Source organism: Eurosta solidaginis, chromosome 2 (genome assembly GCF_040869045.1).
Source record: "Eurosta solidaginis isolate ZX-2024a chromosome 2, ASM4086904v1, whole genome shotgun sequence".
NCBI classification, from domain to species: Eukaryota; Metazoa; Arthropoda; class Insecta; order Diptera; family Tephritidae; genus Eurosta; species Eurosta solidaginis.
Genome location: NC_090320.1, coordinates 264,153,042 through 264,174,322, shown reverse-complemented (window position 1 = coordinate 264,174,322; position 21,281 = coordinate 264,153,042). Strand labels below are relative to the sequence as shown.

General features: G+C 40.9%; 1 protein-coding gene across 2 annotated transcripts in view; it reads left to right on the top strand.

Moving 5' to 3' along the window:
• Positions 1-377: 377 nt before the first annotated feature.
• Positions 378-21,281, top strand: part of CycY (cyclin Y) — a 50,916-nt gene continuing 30,012 nt past the window's right edge. The window contains exons 1-2 of one of the 2 annotated variants that reach the window (XM_067767818.1): positions 378-693; positions 992-1,162. The gene's annotated coding sequence lies outside the window, so the exon portion shown is untranslated. Of the gene's footprint in view, positions 694-793; positions 1,163-21,281 lie in introns of both variants that reach the window. The other variant, XM_067767817.1, reaches the window with a different exon arrangement.

Sequence of the window (21,281 nt, the reverse complement as noted above, 5' to 3'; positions counted from 1 at the left end):
ATGTCACCATGCTGCCACCTTGTATCGTTCCGCCATGATTGTCTGTCATCAAGGCGAATTCAGTAGAGGTGGTGTTATCCCAACAGCTGATTGCTTCTTCTTGATAATTTTCCATACAAAGCCTTGTACAACAATATGTCAGTTAATCGAAATCAATGAAAATTTTCTTTTGACTTGACATTCTTCTGCACGGCGAATTGGTTGAATTCGCTTTGCCACCACCTGGTATGGATTCGCCTTGTCTGTCATATAGCATTGTCATTTTATTCGCTTGACATTTCATCCTTCATACTAATCGAGCAGTTACTTCTGTGTGAAAACAAAAATTTACGATTTCATTAGTGCAATCTACTTATAATGTATAAGCTTGTGTTAAACTAATCTATATGAAAAACTGCTTATGTGTCGGGGCTTTAGTGTAAACAAACTTTAAGTTATAGATGTGCAGCCCCCAATAAATTGCATTTTACAGTGTCGTGTTAATTACATTACATTACTCGTTACATTTGTAAACAGCTGTTTAGTTACAGAGTTGCAAAAAAACTTATTCATTTGGGAAAAATATTGCAGCCAATTCTTATGATTTGGTAACGATTTATAACATTTCAGCATAAAAAAACGATTGAGTTTGTTTTAGACAGCCTTTTACGAAAGTATATTTTCACTTACTCATAATTTTTTCTTAAACTTTTGGTAAGTGTCATTGAAGTTTTTAAAAATATTTATACTTACAAATGCAACTGTGCGCTTCTTCTCATCCACATACACATGCACATACACACCCGTCAACCAGATAAACGAAATTGTGAAAAAATCACAGAAACCGCAAAAAAGCAAAAGCTGGAATAAAAAACGCAAATTTATGTCTATTTGTTATCGCAAAATTAAAAAGCGTTCGGTTTTAAAATGTAAGAAGAATCGAACAGTTTTGGTGAAAATATTAGCGCAAAAAATGTAAGTGTTCAAACAGGAAAGTAATTTTCTTTCAAAGAAACGAACGGCAAACCAAGCTCCAACAAAGGCAAACATAAGTGGGAAAACAGAGTAGAGTGAGCCACACCAAACGCCTTCACAAGGTGGCAGACGGACAAAGGCAGCATCAGACAAGAAGTGCAATATATCCAGCCCAACTACTCCAGTTTCGGAATGAAATATGTAAAAGGTAATTCGTAACCGAGATAAACTAGAAACTAAAAATGGTTAAAAAAGAAAGAAAATTAAGTGCGAGCTATGAATATGTAAAAACTATGCTGTGCGCGTGCCACGGTCTGAAGTTTGCCGGAAAGCCAAAAATATATACGAATTTCTTGAATAAGAGACATCTTTAGCTCTGTTATCCACCGCTATATAAAAATGAAAGAATAAGATTTGTTGCACACTGACAGTTTTTGGTTTTCTCTTGCTCTGAATTGTACAAGTCTAGCTGTATGAATGAATCTCAGTCACATATTTGTATGTATATAATCAAAAGTAGTAGACTGCTGACGATATGCACGCGTAAACTAAACTCAAGAAGAAAGAAACGGTGTTATTCTTCTTGGTATGCATTTCTCGCAATCATTTATAGAATAATTACGCATTTCAACATTCAAAACAATGGAGTTAATGACCGTAATCGTGTTTCGTATCGCTCCTCGCTCGTATTAAGATTTTAAACATTATTGGCAGATATGTGTCTCCCTGATTGAGCATTTCACTCCCAAGCGCGCACTTGTTTAGGTCACGGATGGCTCTAACCAGACCCTACGAGAGGGGTTGGGGAAAGGATTCCCCCCGGACCCGGGGTTTTTGAGAGGGTCCGCGATTTAGAGATACTAAGATTTTTTTTTTAATTCAGGGTTCTTTAGTTGTTCCATGTGCAATTTTTAAGCCGAATTTCAAAAGCAACGAATATCTGCATTTCGTTTTAATATTATAGTGAAGTGTGAAAAATAATTGGAAAAGTCCTTTTCCTTAAAATTTAAGAATAAATATTTCATTTGGCAGCTGGCACAAAACCATTCAGGTTTCGCATCCGATTCGACTATTGATAATGATTTTTTGCCTGGGCCTTCGAACAGTGAGGATACAATAAAAACATCAAACAAAAATGTATGTTTACATGAATCCGAAATTGTAAAGTTTCGTGGTGACACTCTTCCAACAATACAACCAACTATGTATCACAGTCCAGTTTATTTAAACAACTGCGACATCGGTACCGTGAATAATGAGTTTTTGCGATCAGAAGAAGTCAACGAAATAATTCGTCGAGGTCCTCAAAAGTGTCCTGTTATTTTTCCACGTGATCGTCATGCATTTCCTACCTCGTTGTTAAACAGAATCTTGCCAAATGGAGAGTAAGTGGAGCGTGACTAGTTGGTGTGGAATGCCAATAGCATTGCTTTTTATTGCCTACCATGTCGTCTGTTAAGCACCAATACTTTAAATCGACCTAAAGTTTGTTGTGCGGATATTCGAAATTCCAGCTATGGAAGCAGCTATACGATAAACTGCCATCACACGAAAATACTCAAGATCACATTAAATTTTATATTCAATGGTGATCTTTACAAAATCTAATTCAAAAGGAGGCTACAATTGATAAACTTATCAATGACCAGCTAATCACTGAAACTCAAAAGTGGAAACAAATTTTATATAGAATTTTGGACACTCTTTTATTTTTGGGTGAAAGAGGCCTAGCTTTCAAAGGCGAAAGTATATATCTTTGTGAACGAAACAATGGAAATTTTTTCGGCATCTAAGATCTCATAAGCCATTATGATCCGATAATTAGAGATCATTTGCAGATGTTAGGATTTCATAACAGCAGCACAGACGTTTACAAATCCACTATCTTTCCCCAGATATTCAAAACGAGTTTATAGAAATTTGTGCAAAGCACGTGAGGGAAACTGTATTAGATAAAGGAAAGAAATCCAAGTATTTTGCTATTATCGTTGATGCTATGCCTGATGCTAGTCACAAGGGTACGATAACGGCGCCAGCACTAAGCCACATTCTCGACAAAAACTCGAATGCTGATTACTCGCCTTGTGCAACCCACAGTCTCAATTTATGTGGTGTTGATGCTGCAGACTTCTGTACGGCTGCAATTACTTTCTTCGGAGTTGTACAAAAATGTTTTACTATTTTCAGCAGCACACCACAACGATGGGACATTCTCAAAAAAAATGTACCGAGCCCCCTTCATAGTCTTTCAGCCAAAAGCCAAATTTGACTGCGCAAGCATACGGAGATGTTACCGGCATTCTCAAGTACATCAACAAGTTCGAATGTATCTTGCTGTCCTCAATTTGGTTCAAAATACTGACTACCATTAATGAAAGAAACGTGGTCCTCCAAGCTAGAGACGCCACCATAGATGTTGAGGTCCAACATCTAGATGCCTTATTAGCTGATTTGAAGTTGATCAGGAACCAATGGGAAACGATTTTAAACGATGGCAAAACAGTTGCTATTCAATTGAACATCTGCCCAAAGTTTCCGGACATTCGAAAGAGAAAACCCAAAAGACGGTCAGAAGATAATTTAAATGAGATGATTACGGATGATTCAGAATCTGATTTTAAAAGCAATCCATTCCTGGTGATCGTTGATTCGGTAATCACTGGCATTACTGAACGATTTGCAGCTATGAGAAATTTTAGTGAGACGTTTCCCTTTTTGTGGCAATTTGAAGACATGGATGAAACTACGGCAAACATTTTTTTTTTATGTAATCTATCAATATTGATTCATAAATGAGACGTCTTTAATTCAAATTAATCAAATGTATTAGTGGATTTTTTATAGGGGCCCGTAAATTGTTTAGTCCCGGGCCCGGATTTTCTCTCTACGGCCCTGGCTCTAACTCTTAAAATCGGATCAAAATAGTTGATATCATTTTACAGTGGTAATAGTAGCTATAGCTGCTAGAGATATTTTAAGAGAACATCGCAATCTTGATTAAAAGTCAAGTCACCAATATCAAACAATTTTCATTTGAGATAAAATCCTTACTGTTCCTAGGGTTCCTCGAAACTCTTCACGCGACGACCAAGGTGAGAGATTTCTCACAAATCAGCTGGAAATCCCCTTTAACTGATCCCTGCTCGGAACATGATACCTGCTATGCTATACATTTTTCGAGTTTTAGGAAATCTTTTAAATTTAGGAGGTAGGGGGCGGTATGGCCTAGCAGGTTCAGTGTGGTCATGTTAAATCGTTCCCGAAATGAATATGAAAAGGTTTAGCACCAATAGTTTAGTAGATTCACATATATATCTTTTTAAACGTAGCTAATATTTGTTTAATTTAATTTAAGCTCGGCGCCTTAACAGATACCAAAACCACATTTTTAAAACTTAAAAAATAAGACAAAAATTCAAATTTTTTTTAATCTTCATTTTTTCTTAAATTTTGAGAAATTTTTTAATTAAGTTTTAGGATGAAAAGTTTAAAGTATTTCGGAACTGAACAACAAAACTGAATACTCCAAAATAGTTCAAAACAGAGATTTGAAAACTTCCATGATGATTTTTAAAAACTTCCCCATTTTTTCGAAAACGTTTCGAAATTCGTTTACATTAATTGTTTTCGTTATATTGTTGTACACGCAGGTGTATATCCAAACTATGATCCAAGCATATGTTTTTTTTTTTTGCTCAAAGTTACATCGAATTAAAGGGGTTTAGTGACAATAGCTTGGTATGACTTTTTTAAGCGTAATAATATTTGCCAACTCCACTAGCAACAAATAAAATCGAATTGTAAGTAATTTAACGCAAATTAATGTTGGATTTGCTCTACTGACGTACATACACAGTTTTCAAATGTCCATGTTTAAAATGTCACAACAATTTGTGGTTTGAACTCAAGCACAACCTTGAGTACACTTCGCTTCAATGATTACAGTCTTATTTGAATGCACATATCTACGTAGCATTGTACACATATACATACGAACATTTGTATTCAGTTATGGTGTTTTGTATGAAGCGTATTTATATATTTTGTCAATAGCCTAATTCAAACTATGCTTGTTCATATTTTGTCAAAAGCTAAATGTAAGCCGCAAGTTTAAGTTGGCTGATCACTGCAGTGTATTCCAAGCTGAAGTCGCTGCGATTAAGGATGCGGTGAATGACATGCTATCCAGTGCTGCTACGGTTAGGGAATTTAACATGTACTCTGATAGCCAAGCGGCTATCAAGGCCTTGAGCTCAACTACAGTGCGATCGAGGGTGGTCTGGGAGTGCCTGACCTCGCTTGCGATTGCATCGAATCATTTTCAAATTAAGATTTCCTGGGTCCCGTGCCATAGTCATATCCAGGGTAACTGTCAGGCGGATCTCTTAGTCCCCATCGGTACAACTGAACCGGATGAATATGGCTGTAGGGATTTCGGGATTCCGCTGGCCACCTGTGGACTGCTCCTCATTGGCTGGACCTCGAGTCAGCTCAGCAAAGGTTGGACGGACACCACGTCTTGCAGGGTAGCAAGATCTTTCTGGCCGAAAGTGGGTGGCAGGAGGTCTGCTGAAATAATTGGGTTCACTAAGGCTCACCTATCAATGGCCATTGGGGTTCTGAAAGGGCACTGTCCCATGGGTATCCATGCGGTACGTCTCAATATACTGCAAACTTCATCATGCTGCAGCTGTATGGAGGATGATGAGGTGGAATCAACACATCACTTTATGCTTGATTGCCCAGCTTTTGCCAGAACAAGGCGAAAGTACTCTGGTTGCGACTCATTTTGGATCTCCCGAGGATTTATCCAAGGTTAAGATCGGTATCATTCGTAACTTTATCGTTGCTACCCAACGATTCTCTAAGTAGCTTTATCTACGTCGCCGTTACTTTATTTTATTTTATTTTCTGTGGTATCACAACGGACCTTCATGTTGTCCAAGTGAGCTTCCCCTATCAAGGTAGCTACCACCAAACCTAACCTATTCTAACATCTATAAGCGGATATACTTAATCAATTTCCTTCACAACTTCACACTGCATTAATAATGCAAATATATGGACATGTTTATATGTATACCAGAGAGGCACACAGGGGCCTGCCCCCCAGCGGGATAGGGAGCGTAGAATATACCCGCGGCAGGTATGCCTGTCGTTGGAGGCGACTAAAATACCAAATTTATTTGGGGAGTGTTATCGATGTTGATGGTTTTTGCTCGATATAGATCCGGTACGTCCCGGTAACAACCACCATTAAGGTACTAGCGAGAATATCTCGGGAATGATTTATTTTGACCACATGAAACCTTCTAGGCCATCCCGTCCTCCAACCTCCCATATCCATGAGTACTTGAGGTTGACAATTGGGTTGGAGAAGTTACAAACTGCGTTGGCAACCCCTTGAAAGGGTTGCGCTACACAACCCCTTGAATCAGTTGGGTATTTAGTCTCAGGCATACCTGCCGCGGATATATTCTTTTGCCGGATATAGATCCCTTGCGTTCCCCTCCTTTTGTGAGAGTATTGAGTTCGCCACGGGTATGCCAGGATGACAATGGGATTGAATAAGCTGTAAATTGCGCTATCAACCCTCTGCAGTGTTGCGCTACGGGTATGCCAGGATGACAATGGGATTGAATAAGCTGTAAATTGCGCTATCAACCCTCTGAAGTGTTGCGCTACACAACCCTTGAATCTCAATCTATTCTCCTCGCTATTTGTAGGACCTTTCTAAGTCCCCAACTGTGGCAGAGCAGCCGACAAAGCCTAATATCACGAAATATCGTTTGTAATTTTTACTCAGAAAAGCTGGATTTAGAATGTTGTTAGAAAAGTTCATAGCCCCCTTCCTCTTTTTTAAAATAATTTTTTGGGGGATTACTTATGACGCGACTTTTTATAGAAACAAATGTTGAATCCGAGAGAGAGATGGGAAAGGAAAAAAGGCGAAGTAGGGAGTAGAACATAAACAGTTAAAACAAAGGCAAGTGTGTTATAAGTACTTAGTTGTTGTTGTTGTTGTAGCAATGCTCGCCCCACCTAATAGCCGCGACCGATCACAAATTGTCATCAATATCCTCTAACGGGAGTCCAAGGAAACTTGCCGTTTCAACAGGGGTGGACCATAAGGAAAGGGGTGTTAGAGGCGTTGGTTCCACATTACAATTAAAGAGATGGTTGGTGTCATGTGGGGACACATTGCAAGCAGGGCATACATTTTGTATGTCGGGCTTGATTCTGGATAGGTAAGAGTTTAACCTGTTACAGTATCCAGAACGAAGTTGAGCAAGAGTGACACGCGTTTCCCTGGGGAGTATGCGTTCCTCTTCTGCGAGTTCTGGATATTTTTCTTCAAGTACTGGATTCACCGGGCAATTCCCGACATAAAGGTCCGACGCCTGTCTATGGAGTTCACCAAGGACCTGCTTGTGTTTTTCCGCTTCATACGGCTGGGTTCTCAGGTACCGTATTTCCTCAAAATGCTTACGGAGATGACTCCTTAGGCCCCTAGGCGGTGCTGGTTCGTCAATCAGATGTCTGTTGGGATGCCCAGGTTTCTGGGTATTCAACAGAAACTGTTTGGTCAGCATCTCATTTCTCTCCCTGATGGGGAGTATTCTCGCCTCATTATGCAGATGGTGTTCTGGGGACATAAGAAGACAGCCCGTGGCGATTCTGAGGGCAATATTTTGGCAGGCCTGTAGTTTCTTCCAGTGGGTGGTTTTTAGGCTTGGCGACCATATGGGTGACGCGTAGCACGTAATCGGCTGGCTAATTGCTTTGTATGTGGTCAAGAGCGTTTCTTTATCTTTTCCCCAGGTACTGCCAGCAAGAATTTTATTACGGCTCTGAATTCTTGGAATAATTGCGGTTGCGTGCGCACCAAAATGTAGATCCTGATCAAACGTCACACCCAAGATTTTGGGGTGTAGGACAGTCGGTAGCGTAGTGCCATCGACGTGGATGTTCAATATGGTCGACATTTGGGGCGTCCATGTTGTAAATAAGGTCGCGGAAGATTTAGTCGGTGACAATGCCAGGTTTCGCGAGGCGAAAAAACTGGAGAGATCAGGGAGATAGCCGTTTATTTTATTGCATAGCTCATCGATCTTTGGGCCTGGGCCTGTGGCCATTATTGTGCAGTCATCGGCGTAGGAAACGATTGTGACTCCTTCCGGTGGTGAAGGTAGCTTAGATATGTAGAAATTAAACAAAACCGGGGATAGGACACCACCCTGTGGCACCCCTTGTTGAATTCTCCTTTGTTTTGATGTTTCGTTTCTGAATTGCACCGATGCCTGCCGACCACCCAGATAATTTGCGGTCCACCTTTTAAGACATGGGGGAAGGGTGGACCCTTCCAGGTCTTGCAGTAACGAGCCATGGTTGACCGTATCAAAAGCTTTTGATAGGTCTGACGCTACGAGTACTGTTCTATGGTGGGGATATTGATTCAAACCGCAATTTATCTGGGTGCTAATGACATTTAGCGCGGAGGTAGTGCTATGGAGTTTTCTGAAGCCATGCTGATGAGGGGCTAGCTGCAAATGTGCTTGGAAATAAGGGAGCAAATGGCTTCAAGCGTCTTTGCCACTGGCGATAGGAGAGATATCGGACGATATGACTCACCTACGTTAGCTGGTTTCCCAGGCTTTAGTAGCGGGACCACCTTGGCCATTTTCCATATCTCGGGTATGACAAAGGTGGAAAGAGACAGGTTGAAGACATGCGCTAAGTATTTGAAACCCTCTTTCCCTAGGTTTTTAAGCATCGGCATGGCTATGCCGTCTGGGCCCACTGCTTTGGATGGTTTAGCGCGACCAATGGCGTCCTCAACCTCTCTAGCGGTGATGGTAATTGGTGACGCGCTGAGTTTGTGTTTATGTGCGTGTCTATTGGCTCTCCGTCTATCTTTGTCGACCGTAGGATGCATTATATATTGTCGGCAGAAAGCGCTCGCGCATTTTTTCGCATCCGACAGCACCTTATCGCCAAAGGCGATGGAAACTTTGTCTTTGTGCTTAGTCGGATTCGATAGGGACTTTACGGTGGACAAAGTTTACCTACACCGGTAGAGAGGTTACAACCTCTTAGGTGCTCTTCCCATTTCGCCCGCTTGTGTTCGTCCACAAGCAATCTGATGCGTTGGTTTATATCCCTTATTTGGGGGTCGCCTGGATCAAGCTGTCTTATAAGGTCGCGTTCCCTCGGTAAGCTCGCGGCCTCCGCCGGGAAGTGGGGCCGGATTTCGGGAATTCTCCCGGCGGGAATGAAATGTGCCGAGGCGGATTCAATGACCTTACGGAAGGCACGCTCCCCTTGGCGGGCATCAGTCGGGATAGGGAGGGCAGCAAAGCTGCTGTCTGTTGCAGATTTATATTCTTCCACCTTCCCTTTTTTGAAGTTTATGAAAGTGCGTTTTTCGGTGACGATGAAGTCGGCGGTACGCTCGAACGAAATAAGTATAGGCAGGTGGTCGGATGCCAATGTTACCATCGGCTGCCAGTTGACGCAGTTTACGAGTTCTGCGCTCACGATTGAGATATCTGGCGAGCTATGACAGCTTCCTACCATACGTGTGGGGGCGTCTCCGTTTATTGTGCAGAACGTCGTTTCGTCTATTTGATCCGCCAACATCTCACCCCTACTGTCCGCCCGCAATTTTGAATGCCATAGGTCGTGATGGGCATTGAAATCGCCTAAGATAATGCGATTGTTGCCAGTGAGTAAGGCCTCGATATTAAGGCGGTATCCACTGGGGAAACAGGTGACAGGAGGGATGTAGATGTTGATGATTTCTAGATTTGCATCGCCTGACCGGACAGATAGGCCTTGACGTTCTAAGACATTGTCACTGCGGTCGATGCCAGGATCAAATATATGATATTGCACAGAGTGGTGTATAATAAACGCGAGGCCGCCTCCATTTCCGCTCTCGCGGTCTTTCCTGTGGACATTATAACCAGAGCAGGTCTGCAATGCAGATCTTGCCGTGAGTTTAGTCTCTTGAATCGCAGCAATGCGGATGTTGTGCCGCTTCATGAAATCGACTATCTCCGTAATCTTCCCAGTTAGTCCATTACAGTTGAACTGCAGAATTCTGAAGTGCATGAGGGGTGACGCCGCCACTCTAGTGGTAAGTGAGGGGTGACTACGCCTAGGTTGTGGAAGGCCAGGACGCAATTGCTGTTGTGGCCTTGGGACTGGGCGCCCTTGGGCAAGCATTGGGGTACCCGGATGATTTGGGTTTGCGACCTGGCAACATGGCGCGATGAAACCCGTCGGGGGGTTGCCGTCGCGGAGACCAGAACATCTAGGAAAGTGGCACCACCCAAGGCAGGAGCTGCATTGAGCGGATGTCGCAAACCTATATATTCTGTGCTGGCAGACGGTGCAAACGGAGGCAGGGACTAAGAGTCTGTTTCCCTGACCTGCACGATTGCTGCCAGAAAAGAGGGGGGGGGAGAAGAAGACGGGGGCAGGGGCTGATGCTCAGCATTGCTACCAGCTCTACTACGAAGGTAGTAGTTATGAGTGGTATCAGCTGTTTGAGTTGTTGGCGCCGTGGGGCGCGAGCAGCAGCGGGTACTTGTTGTGGCTTGCTGAGCAGCGAAGCTGCTGGAAGGTAGTGGGGATACGCTTAGGCGTAGACTACGGGACGCCCTTGGGCGTGAGCAGCAAGGAGCCACAAAAGATTTATAAAAGTTACGTGGACGTCGGGTTTTGGGATCAAGCCCAGAACAACCTGTCCGATGCAACCATCCCTTGCACGAGACACACTGAACAGAGTATGACCGTCCTAAAAAGATTCTTTTCTGGCAAATGCAGCAAAACCATTTCTCATGACCGGGGTCAGGAGACGGACCCGGATTGGGTTCGATACCTTCCCGGAGTAAGAGAATATGTAGCAGCCCTGCTGCAAGGAGCTGCTGGGAGGATGACAATTTGTGGGAGGGACGAAACAAATTAAATGGGGTCACACTGAAATGACAGTCCTTGGTCGGGAAAATCCCGAGTCGCTCCGGTACATAGAACCGACTGCCTTGGGAAGCGATAAGTACTTAGTGTTAATACCTAGTATGTAAGATCATTGATCATAGACCGAATAAACTACAACTAAATAAAAAAAGTACGATAGAAAAGAGGGGATCTTGGAAGAGATACAAACTATTATTGATAATACGATTTTGACGTGCTAGATTTTTTTTTTGGAGCGATTTAAACTGTTTTCTCTGCGGCCGGTTTTGCCACGATTAAATAGTTTTTATGCAAGATGCTCAACAACAAAATATAGTAATTGGTCAGACATAGAGAGGTAGACTAGACTTTCCAAAATATATTTTAAACAATGCTCATCCTTATGGTAAACGACTTTTTATACTTTGGTCCACTAAAGGATTCAGATACAGCCGAAGACGATCCACAGTTTCACCACAGCGGGTTCGAGGCTTTAGAATATACCCGCGGCAGACATAACTGTCGTAAGAGGCGACTAAAACACCCAAATGATTCAAGGGGTTGTGTAGCGCAACACATCTTCACATCCACATCTTCCCTTGACGGATCCTGTTTCTTTAGCACGCGAGGCTCGGCAAAATATTCGCATGCTAAAAACTAATGTATACATGTATTAATTTTACCTGAAAGTAGCTCTAAAAGACTTGCCAATTAGCAAAGTAAACGTAACGTAAGCAAGTTTTCTCAAATAAACAATAATTAATGTTGATTTTTTGTTCAGAAATAAGCCTGAAATAATCGAAACGGCTTGTTACTTTTAAGCTTATAAATGTAAACTTATAAAAAATTTCTAAAAGAAAGCTTGTTATAAATAGTTTCAAAAATAATAGAGAATGCCATTGCCAGACGAAATCGTTTGGAAGCGTATCTCTCGTCTGAGCTATCGTTCGCGATGCAGAATGAAGCCCTTAATCTATACCCTTTTTCACTCTGAGCATTTGGATATATCAAAGCCAATATTTTCATATGTCTATTCTTTTATGCTCCTACAATTTGCCGTTATGTTGACAGCAGTTTTTATACTCAGCGTGCTTTGCACACAGAGGATATTAACTTTGATTGGATAACGGTTGGTTGTACAGGAGTAAAGGAATCGAGATAGATATAGACTTCCATATATCAAAATCATCAGTAGTTATCGAAAAAAATTTGATTGAGCCATGTCCGTCGGGCCGTTCGTCCGTCTGTCTGTCCGTTAACACGATAACTTGAGTAAATTTTGAGGTATCTTGATACGTAGGTTCCTGGGCACTCATCTCAAATCGCTATTTAAAACAAACGATATCGGACTATAACCACGCCCACTTTTTCGATATCGAAAATTTCGAAAAATCAAAAAAATGCGATAATTCATTACCAAAGACGGATAAAGCGATGAAACTTGGTAGGTGGCTTGACCTTATGACGCAGAATAGAAAATTAGTAAAATGATGGGCAATTGGCGTGGCACCGCCCACTGTTAAAAGAAGGTAATTTAAAAGTTTTGCAAGCTGTAATTTGGCAGTCGTTGAAGATATCATGATGAAATTTGGCAGGAACGTTACTGCTATTACTATATGTATGCTTCATAAAAATTAGCAAAATCGGAGAAGGACCACGCCCACTTTTAAAAAAAAATTTTCTTTTAAAGTAAAATTTTAACAAAATATTTAATATCTTTACAGTATATAAGTAAATTATGTCAACATTCAACTCCAGTAATGATATGGTGCAACAAAATACAAAAATAAAAGAAAATTTTAAAATGGGCGTGGCTCCGCCCTTTTCCATTTAATTTGTCTAGGATACTTTTAACGCCATAAGTCGAACAAAAATTAACCAATCCTTTTGAAATTTGGTAGGGGCATAGATTTTATGACGTTAACTGTTTTCTGTGAAAATGGGCGAAATCGGTTGATGCCACGCCCAGTTTTTATACACAGTCGTCCGTCTGTCCTTCCGCATGGCCGTTAACACGATAACTTGAGCAAAAATCGACATATCTTTAATGAACTTAGTTCACGTGCTTACTTGAACTCACTTTATCTTGGTATGAAAAATGAACCAAATCCGACTATGACCACGCCCACTTTTTCGATATCGAAAATTACGAAAAATGAAAAAATGCCATAATTCTATACCAAATACGAAAAAAGGGATGAAACATGGTAAGGTAATTGGATTGTTTTATTGACGCGAAATATAAATTTAGAAAAAAACTTTATAAAATGGTTGTGACACCTACCATATTAAGTAGAAGAAAATGAAAAAGTTCTGCAGGGCGAAATAAAAAACCCTTAAAATCTTGGCAGATATGACATATATAAATAAATTAGCGGTATCCAACAGATGATGTTCTGGGTCACCCTGGTCCACATTTTGGTCGATATCTGGAAAATGCCTTCACACCACTCCCTTTTAAAACTCTCATTAATACCTTTAATTTGATACCCATATCGTACAAACTCATTCTAGAGTCACCCCTGGTCCACCTTTATGGCGATATCTCGAAAAGGCGTCCACCTATAGAACTAAGCCCCAACGCCCTTTTAAAATACTCATTAACACCTTTCATTTAATACCCATATCGTACAAACATATTCTAAAGTCACCCCTGGTCCACCTTTATGGCGATATCTCGAAAAGGCAAACACCTATAGAACGAAGGCCCACTCCCTTTTAAAAATACACATTAACACCTTTCATTTGATACCCATATCGTACAAACAAAGTCTAGAGTCACCCCTGGTCCACCTTTATTGCGATACCTCGAAAAGGCGTCCACCTATAGAACTAAGGCCCACTCCCTTTTAAAATACTCATTAACTCCTTTCGTTTGATACCCATATTACACAAACGAATTCTAGAGTCACCCCTGGCCCACCTTTATGGCGATATCTCGAAACGGCGTCCACCTATGGAACTAAGGATTACTCCCTTTTAAAATACTCATTAACACCTTTCTTTTGATACCCATATTGTAGAAACAAATTCTAGGGTCACCCCTGCTCCACCTTTATGGCGATATCTCGAAACGGCGTCCACCTATGGAACTAAGGATTACTCCCTTTTAAAATACTCATTAACACCTTTCTTTTGATACCCATATTGTACAAACAAATTCTAGGGTCACCCCTGGTCCACCGTTATGGCGATATCTCGAAAATGCGACCACCACTCCCTTTTAAAACCCTCATTAATACCTTTAATTTGATACCCATATCGTTCAAACACATTCTAGAGTCACCCCTGGTCCACCTTTATGGCGATATTTCGAAATGGCGTCCACCTATAGAACTAAGGCCCACTCCCTTTTAAAATACTCATTAACACCTTTCGTTTGATGCCCATATTGTACAAACAAATTCTAGGGTCACTCCTGGTCCACCTTTATGGCGATATCTCGAAACGGCGTCCACCTATGGAACTAAGGATTACTCCCTTTTAAAATACTCATTAACACCTTTCTTTTGATACCCATATTGTACAAACAAATTCTAGGGTCACCCCTGGTCCACCTTTATGGCGATATCTCGAAACAGCGTCAACCTATGGAACTAAGGATTACTCCCTTTTAAAATACTCATTAACACCTTTCGTTTGATACCCATATCGTACAAACACATTCTAGAGTCACCCTGGCCCACCTTTATGGCGATATCTCGAAACGGCGTCCACCTATGGAACTAAGGATTACTCCCTTTTAAAATACTCATTAACACCTTTCTTTTGATACCCGTATTGTAGAAACAAATTCTAGGGTCACCCCTGCTCCACCTTTATGGCGATATCTCGAAACGGCGTCCACCTATGGAACTAAGGATTACTCCCTTTTAAAATACTCATTAACACCTTTCTTTTGATACCCATATTGTAGAAACAAATTCTAGGGTCACCCCTGCTCCACCTTTATGGCGATATCTCGAAACGGCGTCCACCTATGGAACTAAGGATTACTCCCTTTTAAAATACTCATTAACACCTTTCGTTTGATACCCATATCGTTCAAACACATTCTAGAGTCACCCCTGGTCCACCTTTATGGCGATATTTCGAAATGGCGCCCACCTATAGAACTAAGGCCCACTCCCTTTTAAAATACTCATTAACACCTTTCGTTTGATGCCCATATTGTACAAACAAATTCTAGGGTCACTCCTGGTCCACCTTTATGGCGATATCTCGAAACGGCGTCCACCTATGGAACTAAGGATTACTCCCTTTTAAAATACTCATTAACACCTTTCTTTTGATACCCATATTGTACAAACAAATTCTAGGGTCACCCCTGGTCCACCTTTATGGCGATATCTCGAAACAGCGTCAACCTATGGAACTAAGGATTACTCCCTTTTAAAATACTCATTAACACCTTTCGTTTGATACCCATATCGTACAAACACATTCTAGAGTCACCCTGGCCCACCTTTATGGCGATATCTCGAAACGGCGTCCACCTATGGAACTAAGGATTACTCCCTTTTAAAATACGCATTAACACCTTTCTTTTGATACCCGTATTGTAGAAACAAATTCTAGGGTCACCCCTGCTCCACCTTTATGGCGATATCTCGAAACGGCGTCCACCTATGGAACTAAGGATTACTCCCTTTTAAAATACTCATTAACACCTTTCTTTTGATACCCATATTGTACAAACAAATTCTAGGGTCACCCCTGGTCCACCTTTATGGCGTTATCTCGAAACGGCGTGCACCTATGGAACTAAGGATTACTCCCTTTTAAAATACTCATTAACACCTTTCGTTTGATACCCATATCGTACAAACACATTCTAGAGTCACCCCTGGTCCACCTTTATGGCGATATCCCGAAACGGCGTCCACCTATTGAACTAAGGATTACTCCCTTTTAAAATACTCATTAACACCTTTCGTTTGATACCCATATCGTACAAACACATTCTAGAGTCACCCCTCGTCCACCTTTATGGCGATATTTCGAAACGGCATCCACCTATAGAACTAAGGCCCACTCCCTTTTAAAATACTCATTAACACCTTTCGTTTGATGCCCATATTGTACAAACAAATTCTAGGGTCACTCCTGGTCCACCTTTATGGCGATATCTCGAAACGGCGTCCACCTATGGAACTAAGGATTACTCCCTTTTAAAATACTCATTAACACCTTTCTTTTGATACCCATATTGTACAAACAAATTCTAGGGTCACCCCTGGTCCACCTTTGTGGCGATATCTCGAAACGGCGTCCACCTATGGAACTAAGGATTACTCCCTTTTAAAATACTCATTAACACCTTTCATTTGATACCCATATCGTACAAACGCATTCTAGAGTCAACCCTGATCTACCTTTATGGCGATATCCCGAAACGGCGTCCACCTATGGAACTAAGGATTACTCCCTTTTAAAATACTCATTAACACCTTTCGTTTGATACCCATATCGTACAAACACATTCTAGAGTCACCCCTCGTCCACCTTTATGGCGATATTTCGAAACGGCATCCACCTATAGAACTAAGGCCCACTCCCTTTTAAAATACTCATTAACACCTTTCGTTTGATGCCCATATTGTACAAACAAATTCTAGGGTCACTTCTGGTCCACCTTTATGGCGATATCTCGAAACGGCGTCCACCTATGGAACTAAGGATTACTCCCTTTTAAAATACTCATTAACACCTTTCTTATGATACCCATATTGTACAAACAAATTCTAGGGTCAGCCCTGGTCCACCTTTGTGGCGATATCTCGAAACGGCGTCCACCTATGGAACTAAGGATTACTCCCTTTTAAAATACTCATTAACACCTAACACGATGGCATATCTACTTACGTTTGTCAGAGTTCCGAATAATTAATTAGACGCACGCTAGTTTATTTAATGTTAAATGAAGAAAGTATTATTATTAGAAATAATGAATATACACTTTAATGTATTATAAGCGAATTATGATTGTGTTAAATACGACGTTTCGTTCTCAAGGTTCGAGACAGACTCCTTCGTCTCGCTCATTTCATTTCTCTCCTCAAATCGTCTTTTACTTAGTTAGAGTTGCCATGTCGGCTGACAATTCGGCCTTTCCTGACTCCAAATCGACCTCGATTTGATCAGGGTCGTCGTCGTCGTCGTCGTATTCGTCGAGCTCGGGTGCACTGTGACACCAGGGCTTTATTTTGTCGGTACTAAATATTGAGCAGAATTTGCGATTTGTTATTTTTATACCAGGAATATCTTCTATGAGGTATCGGTCGTTTCCCAAGCTTCGGGTAATAACGTATGGACCGCGAAACTTGGGTTCCAGCTTTCTCGATTCGCCAGTTGCTGCTGGCTCGTTCTCAATAACAACGAGGTTACCTTCAGTGTATGTTGTCGGAGTACGGTGCTTATCGTCGAACCTACGTTTCCATTTTTCTCGTTCGTGGTTAATATTTTCAAGGGCTTTATGCCGTTTTTCGTCGATTGGTAGCGGATTCGGATTATCGGTTGTATCGTGAATAGCTGCAATTAGCTTATTTTGTACGATATCGCGGAGACGAAAATTAAAAATTAGTTCGTTCGGCGAATAACCTGACGTATCGTTGCGCTGTGAGTTGACTGACCATTGCACGTTTCGTAGATGACAATCCCACTCTTTCGGTTTATCGGTCGATGTTCGAAGATAATTTAATATGGTTTGGTTAGCTCGCTCAACCTGGCCGTTGGCGCGAGGTGTACGTACGGCGTTTTTAATATGTTGGATCGAATTTTTTTCACAAAACTGTTCGAATTGCTTCGAGGTAAAACATGTACCTCTATCGGTGATGATTTTGACAGGCAGTCCAAAGTAGCTTGTCATATCGTTTAGTGCGTTGATTACCGCGGTGGTTTTCGTATTGCGTACTGGCTTCACTACCAGGTATTTGGAAAAACTATCGGATATTGCCAGAACGTAGCAATTTCCACTATTACTTTTGACGAAAGGTCCTAAGTGATCGACGTGAAGGATCCGAAATGGCATGGGATCAGGTTCACTATAATGCAGCCTACCTTCAGCCACACCGTGACGAGATTTGTTGTAGCAACAATCTGGACATGCTGCTAAATAATCTTTAACGTATTTGCGGATTTTAGGAAACCAAAAATGTGTTGAAATTCGTTGGATCGTTTTGTCGAGTGCAAAATGTCCCATTTCGTCATGGCAAGAATGCACTACTCTCCAACGAACTGATTTTGGTACAACGAATCGTAACCCATCTTTCGTACGGCGATATAATCGATGATCCTTAATTTCGTAGTCTTGTCGAATTTGGGCGTCTTGATCTGTTTTCTTCTCTTGCTTAAGTACTGATACTATCGATGATAACGTTGGGTCTTGCAACTGCATTGTCAAGAGCCAGTCTTCGGATGAAGTATTAACTTTCATTACCAACCCAGCCGGTTCTACGTCGTTTGGTGGCTGATCTGGTGCGCGACTCAAAGCATCGACATGAGCCATACGTGTGCCTTGGCGATGAATTATATCGAAATCAAATTCTAAAAGTTTCATCCACCAACGCGCGATACGAGATTTTAATTCTTTATTAGTTTTGACTTTAGCTATGGCAGAACAGTCCGTTACTAGTCGAAAATGCTTGCCTAGTACATACATTCGAAAGCGTTCGAGGGATTCGACTACGGCGAGTACCTCGAGTTCGTACGCATGATAATTACTTTCTGCACTCGTGCAATGCCTACTAAAATAAAATACTGGTTTCCACGTTTTATTGTCGTTTGACTGAAGTAGCACACCGGCAAGGCCAACACTACATGCGTCGGTGTGTACTTCATGCTCGGCCATCCTATCGTACAACGCGAGAATTGGAGCGTTGCTTAAACGTTCGATCAAGGTTTCGAATGCTTCTTGTTGTTCACGACCCCATACAAAAGATTCGTTTGATTTCGCGAGAAGTTTCGTTATTGGTTTCGAAATTAGCGCGTATTCCGGTACGAATTTCCGGAAGAACCCAGTTAAACCCAAAAATCGTCTAGTTTCCGTTATACTAGATGGTACTTTAAAGTTTTTGATAGCGATTATTTTCTTTTCTCCCGGTTTTATACCATTTTTATTTATTACGTGGCCTAAATAGTGTATTTCTTCAGCCAGAAAATTACATTTTGAAAAACGTAGTGTTAAACCATTTTCTCGTAAGATATTTAAGAATTTTGTAAGACGTGATAAACCTTCTTTAACCGTTTTACTTGGAATTATGACGTCATCCAAGTATACGAGTATTTCACCCGCTCTCATTTTCGCAATTATTTTATTCATTACTTGTTGGAATACAGAAGGCGCATTTACCAGGCCAAATGGCATTCTATTGTATTCATAGTGACCATCCGTAGTCACGAAAGCAGTAAACTTTTTCGCACACTCTTCGATTTCTATTTGGTGATATCCCATCCGTAAGTCCAATGTTGTAAAATAACTATTTCCCGATAGTTGTGCGAAATATTCGTCGATTATTGGCATGGGATATGGTTGTTTCACCGTAACTTTATTTAGCGCTCTATAGTCCACGCATAATCGCGATTCCCCATTGGCTTTTTCAACTAACACGACCGGTGACGCGTAAGGTGATTCCGAATGACGAATTATTCGATTTGTTAATAGTTCAGATACAATATCAGATACTATTTTACGTTTAGCGAACGGCACTCTATATGGCTTTAAAGTTATTGGCTTATCGTTGGTTAATTCGATATTCATTTTCGAGACTGTGCATGTACCTAGGTCGGATACAGACTCAGAAAATATATCGCGGTTTGCTTCAATAATAGCTTTCAATTCCGATCGTTCATTCGTTGAGATATTCGACACGTTCTCTAATTTCTCGAAACTACACTTGTTGTTTTCTATAACCAGCCTATTTTTGTTATTACAAAACACATCTCTTCCGAGGAGTACATCTTCATCAATGTGATCATCGTTAACCACTAATAATACGGCTTGGTTATAATTTTTGTCAATTTCAAGTACAACTGAAATGTTTGCTTTACACATATATTCGCCTCCTGCGAATCCTCTTAAAATGCGTTTACATTCTACAAGTTTGCCCACTTTTTCGGCTATAGAATGACGGATTAGCGAACACGTACTACCAGAGTCGATGATAGCTTTTGTTTCGAAATCGTTTACTTTGATTACTTTTGTCAAGTTTGTATCTTGAATTACATCATTTATTTTATTCACTGTCGTATTTGGTTTAGGTTTTGCTTTCGCTTGTTTACAGTTTATTGCTTTATGACCTGTACGTTTACAAGTCTCACATCTTTCGACACGTTGTGGTTCTGAACAATTTATTGAAATATGTCCCGTTTTTAAACAATTATAGCATTTAACCGATTTAGGTGTTTCGCGTTCACCTACTTTAGCGTTTGCTGGTATTTCACGTTCACCAACATTTTTCGTTTGGCTTTTGGACGTAGCCGTATATTCGTCGATTTTCTGTTTATAGTTCAGCGGTTCGTATTTTATGTTATTGTACACCGAATAATTTTGAATATCGCGTAGCAACTTATTGCAATTTTCGTAATCGTTCGAGATCTTTTTACGGAGATCATGGTCGTTAATGCCGTTTATTATGTACCGCGCGATAGCAAATTCAGGAATTCCTCCTTTTGTACCCATCGACAACATTTTGTAATAATAGTCTTGCGGAGATTCGTTACGTTGGCGACGCGTTCGTCCCAATTTTATGTGTATATCCGCGACGTTTTCAACGGTTGCAAAATCAATACAAAATTTCGCGACGAATTCCGACCACGATTTAAAAATATTTTGACAATCAACCCAATATTTCGCATGCCCTTTTAATTTTTGCTGTACGGCGAATAATAACACTTGGTCACTCCACTGATATGCAGTACGTAGCATTTCGATTCTTCTTATAAATTGATTTGCACTTAGTGATGTTTCATTTGACGGGTCGAATTCGGGTAGAAGTGCTATCACTTCATTCACATTACTATACGGATTTTGTCGTATATTTACATTTGAAAATGGATGATTTTGTTGCATATGAGCATGAACACTATTCGACTGCATATTGCTTCTTATATTCGGTTCATTATAAAATCGCGTTTGCGTGAAATTTTCGTCATAACACAACTGAGCATGCCCATTATAAACAGACATGGGTGGCATATAATTTAGATTGTGAATATTCTCACTATTCCAATAAGAATGCTCGTTGACTTGCATATACGGGTGCACGTCATTTGCTATTGATATATACGGTGGTTGAATATTTGTACTCATTCGCGATGAATGTGCGTGTGTATATGATACACTAGTTGGCGGCACGCACGTAAGCGGT